This window comes from Tursiops truncatus, chromosome 12 (assembly GCF_011762595.2).
Source record: "Tursiops truncatus isolate mTurTru1 chromosome 12, mTurTru1.mat.Y, whole genome shotgun sequence".
NCBI classification, from domain to species: Eukaryota; Metazoa; Chordata; class Mammalia; order Artiodactyla; family Delphinidae; genus Tursiops; species Tursiops truncatus.
Genome location: NC_047045.1, coordinates 87,246,602 through 87,265,890, shown reverse-complemented (window position 1 = coordinate 87,265,890; position 19,289 = coordinate 87,246,602).

Sequence of the window (19,289 nt, the reverse complement as noted above, 5' to 3'; positions counted from 1 at the left end):
TCTCATTCCTCTCCTGCCCTCGGGCTCCCCTGGTCCTCAGGCCTCTGGTCTCAGACTGGGTCTCAGCCTGCAGACGGCAGATCGTGGGGCTTCTCTGCCACTGCAATCGCGAAGCTCATTCCTGTAATAATTCTCCTTTCATGTATGTAATCTCCTGCTGGCTCTGTTTCTCTGGAGAACCCTGACTACCGTGCTCACTCTAAGGCTAGCCTGTGATGGGGGATGCTTTGTTCCACTTAGATACCCTCAGACGGTGGGATGAAGCCGCCAGTCCTACCAAGGACAGAGATTACAGCACGCCCTCTGCTAAAGAGGACCTCCCTCCACATGAGCTAGCAAAGGAAAGCATCTTGTAATGTCTCTGCTGGGACCAGCGTTTCCCAAACTAGACGCTCATCAGGATACCTGGTGATCCCTAAACACTGGGACTCCAAGGCCCCCAGATGTGCTAAGTCAAAGTCTCCGGGTGCACCCTGAGTCACAGACCTGCAAGATCTCAGGAGACTGGGCCCAAGGTCAGCAGTGTCCCGCCCCCTCTGTGTCTTCCGTGCTACGTCTTCATGGGCATTTGTGTCTGGGGCTCGAGGAGTTTGCGTTATATATGCATTTTCAGTCTGTGTAGTTATGTATATAGTGATGGACTAATGTACAGTTCATAGTAACTTCCCCGCCCCCAGACAGTGTGCATATACATGTGCGCCTACGTTTATTACGAGTTTTACTGACGTAGAGGTCTGTAGCGCACGCAATAATAAATTACACAGTGCTATTCCACCACGAATCCCATGTGGCCAGCTGGTTCTCACAGGATGATTTTATCAATTGTTTTTAGACTATGATTTGACAAATAAAATTACATACCAGTTTGTTAACTCTTCGCCCTATAAATTTATCGTTAATCTGATTTGTGATCTGCTCAAACTATTTCCACCCACATCTAAAATATAGTAAGAATAATATATATTATATGCATTAAGCTGAAACATCTTTCAGCTTCAGCGGTAGACGCAACACATGGTATCTGCATCGGTAACATTTTCTCCTTTACTTTCTTCAGTCTAGACAATCAACAAAATAATAAATCAAGCCCCGGTTTGTAGTGTTTGCCAATTCCTGGGGTGTCAACCCTTCCGTGATGGCTTGTTTCGAACCGAGTGTACACAGACCATCACCATGGTAGCTCATCGTAACAAAGTTTCTCCACCACCCGGATACAGGGGATGAGTAAACTCAGAAGCAGAGAAAGTGTAGAGTGTAGAAAAACCGGTAGCAAGTGATGAGCTTTGAGTATTTATTACCTTTTAAAAATATAACTTATAGATTTGAAAGTTTATGTAACTTCATGTTTAATAATGGTCATGTTGAACAGCAGGTTTGCCCAAATCCTGAAACTTTAACAAACCACTCTTGCTGCTATATATATTTTTTAAATATGGGATGTACACGGAGAAGGGTAGCAGGCATGGAGATGCAGGGAAAATCTGTGACAAATCGCAACATCCTTAAGGTAAAATATTCTGTCGATGTCAAAAGAGGGAATGCTTTCGAATTATGTTTTTTCCCTAACGAGAGAATTTTTCTTTGCTGAAAAGAGACCACAGCACTCTCGGCCCTGCCAGCTGTAAGCTCCAGAGGAAAGCCACTCCTGTGACATTTTCAGTCTCACAGTTTTCAAGGCTGCAAAGAACTGGACCAGAAACAATTTGGGTTTGTGATCAGTCATCTTTGTGAGCAGGAAATCCAAATGCCACACATTTCTGAAAACAGGTTCTGAGCCTCAGATTGCTGGCCGTTTCCAATCACACGTCAGAAAGTTGTCATCACGTGTCGAAAGGGATTCGTACCGATCCCGGATGGTGCTGACGGGGCTGGCAGCTCCGTTCTTCCACGCTCGGCCGTCCGCTCCCCTGGCAGGTAGACACGCAGTGCGGCTCACTGCCTGAAAGGCTAAATCCCTCGTCTCGTCTCAGATCTGAAGCACGTCTCCCCAGCTGTTCGCCACCTTGTCGTCACACAGTTTCCAGATGTGTGCGCAGCGGTTCACTGTTGGCTGTGAGCCGCTACCCTCCTCACATCTCCGTCCACTGGCGTCTCCCCGCTTCCCCGCAGACATTTCCCAAGAGTCTTAGTTTACCTTCCTGGATTTTTGTAAACTAGGCCCAGAAGGGAGATTAAAGAAGCAAGTCCTCTGTCACTGCAAAGGCCGCAATGCCAAGGTCGATCTTTATGCTGTTTCTGCTGTTGCGTAGAAGCCCTCAGTTTCCAGGCCCTAGGTTTAGAGGTTCTCAGCATTTTCGGGTTTCTCAGACATTTCCGGCGCCCAGCGGGCCACTCGAGGAGCTGATTCCTTTGTGGGGCTATCTATACCAGCGTAGTGACTTTGATTTTGAACTGCAGGTGTCCGGGCTCTGCAGAAATGGTTCATTGCATGAAAACGCTGGAGGGAGACACAAATCAGATGGTGATTTTTAATTCTGCCACGATGGTGATGTTTGTTTCCCTCACCCAGCATGCATCAGGATCAGGGTTCTTGGAAATCAGATTCTAAAAAGGGGGTTGTTTGGAACCACGGGAGGAGATTGAAGGCCCTGGAGCCCCTGCGGCCCTTTCGCACCCAGGGTCTCCTCTGCCCGCTCAGCGGCACTGCAGCCCACCAGCCCCCAGGGCTCCGCCTCCCGGGGTTTCCCTGGTGTTTGCGCCAAGCCTTTTAAAGCCGGTCAGGACGCCACCAACACTGTTTCCTCAGACAGTCGGGTGATAACATCGGAGACTGGAGCCTGCTTTCCTCGATCAAGTTGTGAGATATCCCAAGCATGCACTCCAGTTCCTTACTTGGACTCTGGAAGGACCTCGAGCGAATCAGCATCCCGTTATCCTCTCATTGCTTGGGTGGGTCTCTTCTAAAGATGGTTTATCTCAAACCCCAGTTTTCACTTTCCCTCACTTCCACTTCAGAGGACGCCATTCCCCGACGGGGCTCGCCGTCTTCTTGCAACTGGAATGCCTCTACTTTCCGTAACCAAGGTCCTGGTTCCCTCTCCTCACCTCCCAACCCCAGGACGGAAGCTTGCTGCGTTGTTTAAAGACCCCATGGCTTGAAAGTGAATCTCTGGATTCTCTCTCGTAGGTCCTAGAGCAGCCCAAGGGTCAGGAAAGTGGGGAAGAGCTCTTTTCTCCCCGCGCCGTCCCTGTCTGGTCACCTTATTGCAGGACCCTTTGGTTTAGCAAGTTAAGGGCTCTGAAAACGCCTAGTGCAATGCGTCACATATACCAGGGGAGTCATAAATATTAGTTGAGTCTCTATGTGGTTGTATGAGTTTGCTTGGGGCTGTCACAACGAAGTACCACAGACCAGGCCACTTAAACAACAGACATTTTATTTTCTCACAGTCCTGGAAACTGGAAGTCCAAGACCAAGGCTGGTTCCCTGAGGTCTTCTCCCCCTATTCTCACCTGGGCATCCGCTCTGCATGTCTGTGCCCCAACCTCCTCTCCTTATAAGACCACCCGTCTCACTGGGTTAGGGCCCACCCACACGACCTCATAATCACCTCTTTAAAGGCCCTTTTCCCAAATAGAGTCACATTCTGAGGTACTGGGGCTAGGACTCCAACATGTGAATTTTGGGGATACACTTCAGCCTGTGACAGGGGTTGCTGATTTCAGACATAGGCATATCTAGAACTTTCCACAAAAGGACGAAAGACAACAAACCCAGAGATGACCAGCTTGGCGTTTCTGGTCCTCCTGGGAACGAAGAGCCAGGTTACGCCTCGGTCAGAAGTCCAGTCAGCGGGCCCACTGGTTCCTCCTTTGCTCAAGGAGACCAGCCTCAGCTGGATGCTACCTTCACCTGTAAAGTTAAACCCAATCTGCCTCAAGCAAGCTAAGAAGAGGCAGCCTGCTTTCCAGAACTGACTGGTCCCCAGTGCAGGGAATCCTCTAGGGTGAACTGACCTTCTGCCCGAGCAAATTTTCCCACTGCTTCTCATGTGCCCGAGGCCCCCCTGAACCCCTAAACTGTATGCGGTTCTGGGAAAGAGGACGGGGCCAGGACTCGGCAGGCCTGGGCTCCAGCACAGTGGGCCAGCCGTGGGGCTCTGGGACCATCAGTCTACCTCGCGTCCACGACAGGTCAGATACGGGTCGAGCAGGAAGGTACCTGTGAACGTTAACTGATATGCGTCCCCAGATTTCCTGTTCCCGAAGTGCCTGCCCCTTGTCCTGGTCGATTATGCTTCAGGAGGGAGATAATTCTGCAAAGGGCGGACAACAAAATAGGACGATTATCGGCTCTTGAGTTGGAAGAAACCATGATCCTAGGCAAAGATGAAATATTTAGGACACGGAATAGACCTCAGTTTTCCTGACCCCCCATGCCCATGTCCACCCACCTAAGAGTAGATGGATCCTGTATGCCAGGAGGTTGGGCAGGGGAGCTGGAGGGGGCTGGAGGTAGTAGATTCTAGAGGGTCCTGAGACGCTCCCCACAGCCCCGAGCCCAGCCTCCGGGTCACCCCAGGAGCCAGCGTGATCCTAGAAAGGAGATCTGAGAAGTGAGTGTGTGCTGTTTAGGTGGCCTCGTGGGCTCTCCTGGTGTGGCCTGTGGACATCCCCCTTGGGGTGCGCAGGAGGTGGGCACTCCTCCTTTCCTTCCTTCCTTCCTTTTTCTTCCTGGCAAAGACAGGTTGGCCTGGTGTGGGGAAGAGGGAATTTTCAGACAGTACATACTGAGTTTTGATCCACAGTTGATCTCTTACCGTATTATTTTAAAACACTTTGTAGAGACTGCACTAGTGTCATTATTTTTCTAACGCCTTTCCTTATAATTCTATGCAATTATAGAACAATTAAGAATTGTTGTAATAATAATACTAGTTGTCTTGGGACAGTGGAACTGGGAAGATGAGGGAGGGGGTTGGAGGAGATGTGTCACTGTAATAATTGGGTACTTTCAAATTTTGAACAAAGTCCATACATTACAACATACACTGGTCAGTCATTTGACTGTGTAACAAAGAGCCCCAGATCTTAGCGGCTGACAACAGTAGCGCTTTCTTTCTCACACTGAGTGCCCTGGACAGCTCTGCCTCAGGCTGCCGGCCAGCTGGGCTCTGGATCCCAGGCAGGCTGAAGTCTCTTGGAAGGGACGGTAGTTCTCTGGGGCGTGGGTTTGCGTGGTGTGTACTTGGCTCAAAGGCCAAACGAGTCCTATGCCTCGCAGCCCATCAGAAGAAGCAAGCCAAGCATGGGGGAGCTGGAGGGGCGCCCCCCACTCTCAGACTGCAGGTCACGTGGCAGAGAGATGGAGAGAGGGAGGGAGCTTGCCAAGCAAGCCTCCCATGCCACACCCAAAATAAAGAGTGGGAAAGGAATAAAGAGTAAAGAAGATTCAGTAAAGCAACTTCAATATTAAGAATAAATCACTGATGCTGACATTTCTGAGTTCTCGTCATGAGCCAGGCATTACTAGCTGTGGTTACTTCATTGAGGAACACTTTGACCACCCGATTAACGACAGCCTCTGTGATGTTCTCACTATTTTAAAACGCGTGAGGCTAGGTGTTTAATGGAATTCAGGGCACAACTATGGTATCAATAGCTTATAAATGGATGTAAGGAAAAGTACATCAGCAAGGTAGCTCATCCTTTTAACCTTTACCCTTGTTGATTTAAGGTTTGGAACCAAGACATAGATGGAAACGATTCATGAAATTTCTCCGCTGATAGAGCATCATTCAGCACATGTAGTCAATGGCGCATCTTTGTAACCTAACTGATGCGACGTGATGTCCTGATGGTGCAGCTTTTCCGACGAAGGAACCGTGCATGGAGAGGACTGTGGCCATCTCAGGCCCAGGCTGACTCGGCACCAGCACATGCAGAAAATGCACCTGGGAGACACCGACGCATTTAACTCCTCCCACTGAAGCTATTCCAGCTGCCTGGGGACCACGTGCGGCCACTGCCCTTCATCCTTCCCTTTCACAGCGCTCTTCCCGGCCCCCAGGGTGCCAGAGTCCCCATCGCCTAGGATGCTACGTGCACCTCTGCTTCCTTCTCCTTTGGAGGGGACTCACGGAAGCAGAGAGGGAGGGGTTGGGGGGAGAGGCTGCAGCCATGCAGGGTAAGTCCTAGAGACCTGCTGGCTGTGCTCTTTACAGCACAGTGCCGTGCTCTTCTCAAAGTGTGTGAATACAAGTATGTAGATCCCCTGCTACATGTTCTTCACGTACACCATACATGCCACACACTCACAGGCGTGCACGCACACACACACACCACACACTTACCTACACACACACCACTCACATCACACATCCATGCACATACACACACACCACACATCCATAATTTTAGTGAAATCCAACTGATTCTTTTGCAGAGGAACAGAGCTAAATCCTACAACTTTCTGGAGCTGACGCATGAAACTCTCCAATCAGACTTTTGCACACTGTGGGAAAATTATAAAGTAGGCAAATTTTATTTTCACCCCAATCTCCACTTTAAATACACACCGCTGGGGCTCCCCAGGCCCCTCGCCGGCAGGCCCACATCCGTCTGCCCCCGGTTCTGCTCTGTGTCACGCCCGGTGAGCTGATAAACCCACGTGCGCGAGGCGGCAGGGGGTCTCCCTGCCTAAGGCTCAAACTGTCCCCGGGAGAGTTAACACTCAGATCTGAACAGAGAGGGGCACGGAAGCGGGATTATCAGGGTGGATTTCTAAAGGAGGAGCGCTTTCCAAGTTATCTCAGATTATACTAACCAGGCAGCCACCTGAGCGCCACCCGGGCCCCGAGCTCCTCCACCCTGAACATGCCCGGTGCGGGGCTGAGATGCCACTCAGGGCAGAGCCTGGTCAGCGGCCGCAGGGTGAGTCCCTCGGCGTCTGGAAGACTGCGGCCTGCAGGGGATCGTGCGGAGGTGCTGTGGGCCGGTGTAGATGTCCAAGCTGCAGGCCGGACAGCGATCGGGTCCCCAGTGGAGCTGGGGACTCCCATGGTCACAGGCTCCAGACGTGCTGCTGGGCGACTCCCGGCCGGGCCGGGCCTGATGCGGCTGGGCGGTCACTCCCGGTGCCCAGGCCCCGTCGGTACCTGGGGCTCCATCTCACAGGGCAGAGGCAGAAGAAGAAGAGTGTCTGGTGCAGGTGCCGTACAGACACAAGCTCGCTAAGCGCCGTGGACGCGAGCTCCCCCGTCAGCCTGCGGGTCACCTGTACGCGAACAAGTTCAGCGTCCACCGTGCGATGCAGGAGTCGCCGCACACAGGTCCCTCCCGGCTGTCCCCTGACAGCTCTGCCCTCGTCCCACCTGAGTGCGCGAAAGCGTCCACAGGGCTGCTGCGTGTCCATCGGCGCCGAGGGAGGGACGGGGCGGGTGCGCAGAGCGCTGCCTTTCCGGGCACCAGCACTGAATACCGCCCGTGGAGGAGATCTCGCCTGGTCCGCGGGGGGCGGACAGCAACTCCCCGGATTGTGACGCGCGTCGAGTGTAGGGACCGCACTGCCCTCTGCTGTTTGCCGGGCGCGGTCCGCCTGCACCCAATGCCCTCCCTACACAACTCAGTCCGGCAGGACGTCTCCCTGCAGACGCAGGAGCCTGGCTCCGAGAGCATCACGCCTTCTAGAAGACCCCTCAGAGTGTAGATTTTCGGTTTCTTCCTGACGGCAGAAAATCTGAGTGTAAAAGAAGGCTTTGGGGACTTCCCTGGTGGTCCAGTGGCTAAGACTGCGTGCTCCCAAGGCAGGGGGCCCAGGTTCGGATCCTGGTCAGGGAACTAGATCCTGGACACCGCAACTAAAAGATCCCAAGTGCCACAACCAAGACCTGAAGCAGCCAAATAGATACACAAATATTTTTTTAAAAAAAGGGCTTCCCTGGTGGCGCAGTGGTTGAGAGTCCACCTGCCAATGCAGGGGACACGGGTTCGTGCCCCGGTCCAGGAAGATCCTACATGCTGTGGAGCGGCTGGGCCCGTGAGCCATGGCCGCTGAGCCTGCGCGTCTGGAGCCTGTGCTCCGCAACGGGAGAGGCCACAGGGGTGAGAGGCCTGCGTACCGCAAAAAAAAAAAAAAAAAAAAGGCTTTGATGGACAGCCAGAAGAAAAGTGGGGAGAAATTTGCTTTTGGGCACATCTGGGCACCAAATATGCCCTCACCCTCTCCTGCCGGTGCAGCAAACACCTGCGCGCAGTAGGGCACACGCGTCACTCCTGGGGCCCGGGGGCCGGCATGGACCTGGAGGGCACACGTGTCACTCCTGGGGCCCGGGGGCCGGCACGGGCCTGGAGGGCACACGTCACTCCTGGGGCCCGGGGGCCGGCACGGACCTGGAGGGCACACGCGTCACTCCTGGGGCCCAGGGGCCGGCATGGACCTGGAGGGAAGGGAAAGGTTTTAGAGTCACGAGGAGCGTCGGGCCAGGGAATGGAGTCCCGTCCCCAGGAGCCCTCTGGACGCCTGCCCCTCATGGGGGCCACGGTCACGGTGCCAGGGGCTAACACGGGCCTTGGGGCTGGGAGAGCCTGGCTTCAAATCCCGCGTGCTGTGCGGCCTCTCTGGGTCCTAGTTTTCACCTCTAAATGGGTGTGATGATACCATGCACGGCGCTCCTGGGAGATAAATAACATCGCTTGTGTGAGGGCCTGCACGCCAGGGACACGATGGTCTCGCTGTTGCAGTGACGGCTGTCTGGACGCCCCTACACCACTCCTGCAATTCAGGGCCACTTGTAGGGCTAAGACTGAGGCCTGGCCGGGCTCAGGTCTGATGGGCCGGTGGCCGGGCTGGGGCAGGCATGGCAGGGGGGTGGCAAGGAGGGCCTTAACTGTGGGGCATCTGCTGGGACCAGAGGGACCAGAGGGAGAGAGACAGAGGCAGCACCACATCAGAGGCTCGTGCGGGGCTGGAGAGGTTGGCAGCTCTATGACCCAGGCACTGTTCTAACACCCTCATGTGTTTTAACGCATTTCGTCCTCCAAACACGTGGGCAGACGCTATTACCATCACCTGCTCACAGCGGCACAGGGGCTCCGTAGCTGAGGCACAGCGGGGAGTTTCCTGGGGAAAACCCCTGTCTAGCGGGGCCCTGAGCCGGCCCAGAGCCCAAGGCCTGTGTCCAGCCCGCACCCTCGGCTCCTGGCTGCAGACACAGAAGAGAGCTGGGGTAGCCGTCAGGGCCCCAGAGGCAGGGGCCTTGCCCGGCACTGTTAGACCAGAAACGATGGACCGGGCACAGCCTTATCCGCTTCCCTGTCTGTATCCCATTCCATAAACATTCATCAAACTCTAGCTGGGTGTGAAGCCCGGGCGGGCGCCCCCACTTTGGCACCCTCCCCCTGGGCGGCCGCGCTCCCCAAGGTCCCTGGGAGATAATGAGATCACTTGCTCTTTCTAACTGTGACGCAGCGAGACTCAGAATTCACTTTGCTCTTCAGTGAGCGGCAGGAAGGGGCAGAGAGCGGGAGGTGCAGCTGGCCGATGACAAGCTTGACATTTTAAACGGAAAAACAAGGCAAGAAAGGGCTCCCGTGTGTCAGGGGCGTCACTCCTGGGCCTGCTGTGTGCACTGGGGGAAGCCGGGGAGGGAGAGCTCAGAAGCAGTCGCAGCCCCACGCGAGCCTGGCTCTGCCCATCTTCCCAGAACACTTCCTTCCCAGCCCACTGCCACTTCCCCCGGTTCCCCACTCCCTGAACCCTGGGCAGTGGGGAAGGGGAGGGATCCAGGCTGGCGGAGACTCAGCGGTCCCCCCGCAAGCAGCCGTCCCAGCAAACTGCCCGGGAGGTAAAGGAATGTGGGCTCGGCCGCGGCTCAGGTTCTCTGCGCTGAGAGCCTCACGCAGGACACAGGAAAGACGCGTCTGGCCCTCGGGACTGGTCCTGGACCGCGGGTGCCGGGCCGCCGTGGCCTCTTCCCACACGTCACCCACGTGGCCTTGGGTCGGGGCCACTTGGGCCAGCCTCTCTTCCCACCGGGCGAGACTCTCTGCAGAGAGAGTGGGTGACACGCCCCGTGCCGAGTGTCACTGGGCACAAGGTCGTGGCCACAGCTGTCTTGTGAGGCCAATGACAGTACCCAGAGACATCCCTGGGAACACTCCTCAGACCGCAATGGGGTGATGGGCCATCCTATTCGTGTTCATGGCAACACCCTGAGTGCAGCTCGCACGTAGCCACGACTGTTTGGTAGAAATCGGGACTGGGTGGAACTCTGACCATGTTTCCTGGAAAAAAATGCCATCTCTTTTCTGCAATCCCCCCACCAACTTGGAAGACCAATAGGGCCAAACAGCTCTGGGCCGAGGACCTTCTGAGCGATATTCAGAGAATAAAGGTCTTTACTGAGAAGCAGGGACACAGAAGCGGAGCCTGGGAGGAGAGCTCAGCCCATCCCAGGTCTGTGCTGATGCCACACGTACCTCCTGTCGGTCACTTAACCTCGTGGCCTCCATTTCCCCATCTGCAGAGAGAGGCGAGGCCCTGGGGATTGTTTGGAGACCCACAGAACGAGAACAAGACCCGAACAACAAATGTCTCTCCTGTGACCACACTTCAGCAGAGCTTTTGGATGCAAACCATGAGTTCTCGTGCCCCCAAAACACAGTGTCTGGCCAGTGACACAGACAATAGCTGCTCCCAGAATTCAGAAAGTGCAGCTGGCGTGGCGGGCTCAGCTGCCCAGGCCGGGGCAGGGAGGGCTCTGGAGCTCGCGGTTTCGGGGCAAGTTCTGGTACAAGAGGATACCCTACAGCCCAGTCTTCATCACAAACCCTGGGCCTGCGCTTGGGTCATGATGTCCCATCTGCCACCAATAGCAGTGACACAGGGATTCTCGGCAAGAGGACGGTTAGAATGAGTGGCCCGGGGCTCCACACTGAAATATACATAAACATGGGCTTGCAGGGGTGGGGTGGGATTGAGGCAGGGCAGGAACCCCACTGGGGAGGTCTCCAAACAGTCGTTGTTGGCCCGGTGAGGGAACAAACAGCCCTGAGGAGTTGGGCCTCCACCTGTCCGCCTTTGGAGAGTGACTGAGTCAGTGCAGACACCGTTTGTCATGTGGTAAAGGTTAATGGGAGTTTGCAAAAGGCATCCAAATGGCAGCATTTGGCCCCAGGAACATCCAAATGTAGAGAAACTTTTGACGATCATAAAAAATAGCAGGAAAAACAAAACAAAACAGACACCCAGAGCCAGAAGCGATGTATTGTGTCTGCATGTGCGTTACTCAGGTTCTTATGCTGAGTGCAAATCTCTCTTAATCACTTAAACAACGTGCTGTCTGAGAACTGCAGGTTTCTTAGCAAATATGTTTGAATAAACCATGTTAACACTACCCCAGGCACCAGGGCAGTGGGATGAGGGAGTGATGTAGATGTGACAGCCATCCTGACGGCAGACTGGGAAATTAAACATTTCCAGACGACTCTTTCCAGCAACTGTGCGCTAACCCAGCGCCATCACCGAGTGATTCAGGTAAACATACCTTCTTTTCCCTTTAAAAGCTCCAGAGAATAAATTTCAGAGAATCTGGAGTTTATCTATCCCAAACTACCTTATTTTATGCTTTGCCCAAGGTCCCACCACCAATGAGAGAAGCAAAGCTTCTAGCCCATATTTCTGGGTCCCGTCTCCTTGAAACACATACATTTTGTGCTTAGATTCAGAGCAATTGGAATAATCCCCTCGCAGTTCTGTTTCTAGCCTCCCAGAGCACATGAGTTCCCTGGTGGTTCCAACAAATCTCTGCATAGAGAGATAGAAGATAGATAGATAGGCAGATGGATAGACAGGCAGATGGATAGATAGATAGATAGATAGATAGATAGGCAGGTGGATAGATAGATAGATAGATAGATAGATAGGCAGGTGGATAGACAGGCAGATGGATAGACATACACTCACAAATATAGCCAATAAATGTATACAGGACAATATTAGTGTACATGTTTGGGTCTGTATCTGTGTACCTGTACTTTATGAAAGACATGTTTTGGGGGCAGAATGCTAGTTTTAGCAAAACTCCCAAAGTTTTGTCAAAGTAAACAAGTTATCCATGGGTCAAAGTAGGAAATCCATTTTTAGACCCTGGCTCTTCACCTCTGGTTTTCTACAGTTTCGATAATCACTACAGGTAACTAGCATTGAACACCCTCAAACTGAAGTGTTATGAAAAACAATTTATCTTTCTCAGGGGTATTTATATTAACAGAAATGAATTACTTAAACCCAAGGAAACAGTGCCTATGGGAGAAGCGCCAATGTTAATAAACATATTTTCTATCAAACAGTCCATCCATTCTTCAACTCAACCAATACTGTATTTATTGAGTTATTGTTTTGTACCAGGAACTCTTCTAGGCATAGTAACAAAAGTTTCTGCCTTTATAGACGATTCATTCCAGATGCGTATCTTTTTTTAAAGCAGATTACAAAGCATTTTTACATTCATGGCTTTAGGAGAAACAGCAAATATGTGGGTATATTAGTCAACAATTGTCATAGTAATGCTGGGTAACAAGCCATCCCAAAACTCAGTGGTTTCTGAGAACAAACATTGTTTTTCACTCTCATGAGTGTCTAGGTCACCAGTAGCTCAATTGGTCTACACTGGGCTCAGCTGGTTGTCTGGGTAGCTTGGCTCCAAGCTGTGGGTTTAACTTCTTTCTGTCCCACATGCTATTCTGGGGCTGCAGCTGAAGGACAGCAGCTGACCGGGGTGTGTTCCTTTCATGCTAGACCTCGAGACAGTGGGGACCCCTGAAGCCTCCTCCTAAAGCCGGCACACTGACACCTCTGCCCACATCCCTGGCAGGCAAGCCCCATGGCCATGCCCAATACCAGTGGGCCGGGACACATAGTCAGACCCTCCTGGGAGGCCCTGCAAAGTCATGAGGTCTAAACCTCTTTTATAGGTGACAGAAGAATGGGGACTAATTATCCAACCTCCCACACCTGGAAAAGTGATAATGTCCCTATTTCACAGAGGAGGAAACTGAGTCTCACAGAGGTGAGTGGTTTGTTCAAGCTCACATCACCATTCCTGTGACAACCAGGCCTCTTGGCTCCTAGGTCAGTGCTCTTTGGTTATTGCAGTCTTTCAGCTATGTAACCTGGGCCACTTTCATTCACTCCGAACGGGCTAGCCTATCCAGGCTTATGGATTCTAGAAGGCCGAGTCAGGTTGACAGAGCTCATGCCAACAGCACTGGCTTATTCCCATCTGTGGTCCCTCGGGACCCTGCCTGATGTATCTCGTGAGTCACTTAACTGCTAGGCATCTCAGAGGAGGGGCCACAGGGCCATGAACCGCAGGGTAGAAATACGGGTTTGCATATGCCACAGACCCACCTAAATCCCCAGGGCAGGATGGTAGTAAAAACAGAGAACCAAACCCTTCAACGTGCGCCTTCATTAAAAGGTACAAATTGGAAGCCAACAAAAGGTGTTTGAGGTGCTGATGCCTTAATACCCACATTGCTCTTCTTCTTGCTATAATCCTTTATGAAAGGATGGAGGCATCTATCAAGAGACATTAACCTTGAAACACGCAGCCTCGAGGAAGTTATTAACATGTTTGTCTCCCAAGGGCCATGTTGATACCCTGGTGTCCAGCCCCAAGGGGGAAAGGTGTTTCTGCCATTTGATGCTCTGCTTCCAGCCCTGAACTCCGCCTTTGTCTGCGTTCTCCTTTCTCATGATTGAGAGACAGGGTCGCAGGTCTCTGATCAGAGGACACTGTGGACATGGGGTGCCCACTCCCTGCCTGCGTGATTACACAGCTCTCCTGCAGGTCTCCCTTCCCCTGCCCTCCTCTCCTGCCGTTCCATCCTGTGTCTCTCCGGCTGAGTTCCTCATACACGTCAAGGACATTTTCTGTTGCACTGCTCATGGTAAACAACCTCAAACATGCCTTTAAGTGTAAATACATTCCGGCTGATAGTAAGATCTGACCCATCCATTCACCAGGTACATTTCCAGCTTCAGAGAGGAAGCCAAAAATACAACTTTAAAAACTGAAAACGCATCCTAAAGCACGTTGGGACCAGGTTACTTTGGAAGCAGTGAACTGCGGGTAAAGGTAGTGAGCAGGTGTGGTGCCCGAGAAGATGCGTCAGCATCACTTCCTATGTGGCGTTAGCGGACCAACGCAGAACATGACGGCATTTTCTCGGTTCCTTGCTTACACAGTTTCTTCTGGGCTCTGTACAAGCTGCCCTTGCATTTGACTTCGGATGTGCTAATTACTTGAAATAATTAGCTTCTTATATTTTTATGTTGTTTAAAGAAACCAGAAAGCTTTAATTATTCAAATTCCAACTCAATTGGCTTTTACGTTTGCCTTTCAGATGTGGCTATGCCCTGGTCTCATCATTTTAAGGAGAGTCATATGTTGTCTTTGGTGGGTTAGCAAATGTGCTGAGGTATAACTTTATTTTTTGCTGGAAGGTGTGCAATTATCTATGTGAATAGGATTGTGGTAAATGTAAGTGGAGCATGTAGGGCATTTTATGAGGACACATTCTTTGCCAAGGCCACTCAATGCATTTGTACAATTACGTACGTTATCAAATGATTGATTAATATATAGGGCATGATTATAGACTCAGATCAGTTGTGTCTAAGAATGACTCCCCCCCCCCAAAATGGCAGAGGCTGCAGTGGGTAAACCTCAGGTCCAGTTGTTTCTCTTTCTAGAATCAATCGTATCATTTTGATGGTTATGAGAGTTGTTTTAAGGTTGGGAATTAGAAATCAAGCTATACTGCTACTCAGGCCCATTTCCTAAAGTAAACCACAGTTTATAGGTGTGGGCTGCGTGAGCTTTGACATTCAGATACAGTTAGGAACTGTAAATATTTGGAAAATGAATCGGCCTCTATTCCAAAGTAACCAAACCAATCTTTCCGTAAGTATTGAGAATGCTATGAGACAAAGACCCCAAAATACCCCAAATTGATCAACAAGGACTCTAGGGATATCCCTTTCCTGAAAACAATTCTCAGCATTTCAAAGGCTGGGAAATCTTAGCCGTGAGACCTGTAGCCTCAAGGTCTAGTTCCTAATCCCTTAACCTGGCTTATTCATGAAATGGAAAGAAGCCAAGTGCAGAAATTCATGTGGTAGAGCCAGGACTCATTCATTTTCTCTAAGAAGTAATTACACTAAGAATGAAAAAACCAGATATTCTATAGCAGAGTTTTCAAGAAAGGTGTTGGTTTTAAAGCACGTTCGCGCCCCTTGGTGTGAGCTGCACTTGGTTTGCGTTTCACATGTGGAACAGGCGGAGATGACTGCATATCAGTCCCCTGACTGATCACAAAGGCACCTGGCTTCCTCCTCGCTCCTTCTGGGAACACTCACTCGGGGGCAGGCCAGTGCCATGTCATGAAGATACCCAAGCGTCCCGATGGGGGGGCCCGTGTGTGAGGAATGGGAGCCATGTGAGGCACCATCTTGGAAGTGGACCCTCCAGCCCCTGTCGCACCTTCGGGTGAAGGGGCCCCGGCCGACACCTTGACTGCAACCTCAGTGGAGACTCTGAGCCACGCACCAAGCCACTTCCAAATTCCTCACCCACCAACGCTGAGACGGTAAGCGTTGATTTGTTTAAGCTGCAAAATTTGGAGTAATTTGTCACGCAGCAGCAGGTGACTAATACAGAAAAGGGAGAGGTGTGCCTCGTCCCATCTTCCCTGACCCCGCGGGTGAGCACGAGGGTGTGGAAAAGACTGAGTGTCAACTAATACATGCAGGTTTCTGATACTTTAGTTACTTGAAAATTGGCCAGAAAATAAGATGTTTCTTTCCCTTGGGTAGGTACGTATTACTTAATACATCTGTGAATCTTCTTCACTTTGTATTATTTTAGAAATTCCAGAACTGGACAGTGAGAGCCAGAGCTCTGGTGAACAGGCAGAGCTGCCACAATACACACAAGCACCGGGCACTTTTAGCCCCGTCCACATCCCCATCTTCCTCACTGTGTCTTCCTTCAGACCTTGCCCAAAATTTCAGGAGTAGACCCTTTAACTAGAAGATAATGAAACCCATCAGGTTAAGATTTTTTTTCTGTTAATAATTCTCTTCCTTAATATTTCTCAAATTTAAGTTTGTAATCCACTTCAAAGAGTCATCCAAAGAGGGCATGATTATTGAGGAGTTTTAAATGACTATCAAATACTTACATTTATCTAAAAAAGCTTTATAACAATAATGATAGAAGTGTGCCTTTTTTTAATATCCTGGGGTTCTGATATATAGTGCTATTTATTATTTTTTTTTATTATTTATTATAAAATAAAATATTTTTTATTATATTTTATATTATTTATTATTTTTTTATTTTTATTTTTTATTGAGTTATAGTTGGCATACAATATTATGTTAGTTTCAGGTATAGTTCATAGTGATTTGACATTCACACACATTTTGAAATGACCACCACAATAAATCTAGTAAACTTCTGTCCCCATACAAAGTTATTACAATGTTATTGGAGGTTGTTCCTCTTAGTCTCCTTCACCTACTTCACCCCCCACCCACCCCTCTGACAGCCACCCATTTGTTCTCAGCAACTTTGAGTCTGTTTTTGTTTTGTTTGTTTGATTCTTAGATGCCACATATAAGTGAGACCATATGGTAGCTGTCTTTCTCTCTCTGACTTATTTCAATGAGCATAATTCTCTCTAGATCCACTCATGTTGTTGCAAATGGCAACTTTTTACACTGGAGTAATATTCCTGAGTAATATTTCATGTTTATGTCTGAGTAAAGTACCGGCATGGTCATTTTTCTCTAGTGTAGCAAGAAACTCACAAGTTTGTCCCTCAAGGGACTATTTATGACCTGGACATTTTGCCTGCAATAGGGATACACTTTCACCAGAAGGCAGTGTTGTCCAAGCAGCTCTTTCCCTACAGGCTCTGTTACCAAAAGGGGACTCCCACTTTTCCCATCCAACTTTACTTTTCAACAAGAACATAGTTCAAGCATTTGAAGTTACTTCTGATGCTACCAAGTTTCAAACAATGACAACATTTATCATCCAAACACTTTTCTGCTTGTTCTCTTAGCAATGACCCCAGTAGACTCCCAGGTTGGTTATAAGAATTTGCTTCTGAATTAGCCTTTTTTTTTTTCAGGTCAAATCTGGCTTTCTGGAACACAGCTTGAAACCCCACTTCAAAGATCAGCATACAGGTGGTAGTGATTGGAGGGGTCTCTGCACTGGACACTGAGCCTGGGGAAGCTTGCTTGCTGACCTGTCTGAGCATGTCAGCCCTGGCGGTGGGGCAGCCTCAGGGAGTGGGCTTGCTTCTCGGTCCCCCTCCCCTGGTTGAGGAAGGGGGACCCCTCAGCAAGACCTCACCTCTGCCAAGCTGCCTCTATGCTTGTTGCAAAACTCAGTGAAGACAAGCCAACAGTTTACTTGTTTCAAAGTAATGAGTAGAGAGCAAACTTCACTGCTACTCTGTGGCAAAATATCAATAGCAAAGTAGGTAAGATTCTCTGCCTGAAAATACATTCTTATTTCTTGTTAAATATCTCTTTTAACTCCAGGAAATAGGAACTAATATAAACAGCACTGAGAAGTCAACAGTCTAGCATATGCTCTTCCAGCGGCAGGCAGTTCCCTGAGCTGTGACCTCTGGAGAAGTTACTTAACTCCCCTGGTCCCTACAGAAGGGAAATTTTGATGATTAAATGGGATAGAGAAGTGTATAGAAAGCACCTGATGCTTAGTAGATTTTTATTAAAACTGCTAGTTCCCTACTTTTGTTCTTTATGGTCTCAGTTTTCGTTTTTCGAAGTTAGAATTTGAAAGTAGCTGGCATCTATAGCCTGCTGTAACATTCTATTTGGGTCTTTGGAAGAGATGAAGCTAATTAATGCTTTTGGTCTTGCAGCTGTTTGAGAGAGAACCTCATCCTGAAGACTGAAGGAAAGGGATTGATCTCCTCAGGGGTCTGAACGCAAGCCTGCCCCGGACATGATTCCAGGTCCCTTACATCTCCCAATAGAGGGCTGGACAGACCTCTCCTGCCGTTTCTCCCTGAACCTTAAAATACTGTTTAACATGAAAAGTCCCCTCATCAGGAGTTTTCCAGGTGCCTGATTGGCAATTTGGGTGCTGTGTGGGCAGAAGGAGAGAGGAGGGCGTACGCGCAGGTCCATCTCAGTCACGGGTTCCAGTGTGCAGCGGGTATCGTCCTGCAATCACTCCCTTTGATGTCCCGAGCTAACTAGGGCGTGGCTTCCATAACATGATGCATGGGACCCTTAGCCCCACGTCCCCCTGAGGCGCCCGCCCACCCTCCTCTGAAGCACAGTCTCCCCTCTCCAGCCTCCCAAGCTGACCTCTGCTCCTCCCTCATTCTTTTCTCTTGACAACCATCCTATCATCATATGGTACTCATCACAGCGCTTCTCAACCTGTGTGACATCGCCCCCTAGGGGACATTCTCAACACGTCCTCGTGTTGTCTCCGTTATCGCCAAGACAACTGACCCTCAGGGGCTGGCAGCAGGGTGCTAACCACCCTGAAAGGAAGGGGACCTTCCTGCAGGGGGAGAACCTACTTCTCATCACAGGAACACAGTCTAAGCCTGCTTTACTGTTAACACCCGTCTTCAGGCCAAGTCTCAACAAGCACTGGACTTACCTGGAACACACAACCCTCTGACTTGCAGGCAGATCGCACTTGGCTTTGCTTGAAATTCTCAATAACTTGTGCTGATCGATTCACTCCAGGTTTCTTGGTGTCAGTCTGCATCTTCACTGCGTCCATGGGGATCCTAACATTAGTGAGCGGTTGGCCAGCAGCAGACACCATCGTTATCTTCTCAGCTGCGGCACCCAAGCACTCAGATACCAAAATACGTGTTATGTTATAAAATTACTGTATTCGTCAGGGTCCTGCAGAGGAACAGAACCAATTATATATATATACATACATAAAATACATATATTTATGAAAGGAATTGGTTCACGAGGTTATGGAGGCTGAGAAGCCCCCCACATGCCGTCTGCAAGCTGAGACCAGGAGAGCAGGTGGTGGGATTCAGTCTCGGTCTGAAAGCTTGAGAACCAGCAGAGCTGATGGTGTAAATCCCAGCCGGAGGGCAGGAGAAGATGAATGAGACAGTCCAGCGCATCAGTGAGGCAGGAAAAACGGGAGGATTCTCCTCCCTGCAACTTTTGTCCCACTGGGGCCTCAGCAGACTGGACGCTGCCCACCCACACTGGGCAGGGCGACCTGCTTCCCTGAGTCCACAGATTCAAACGC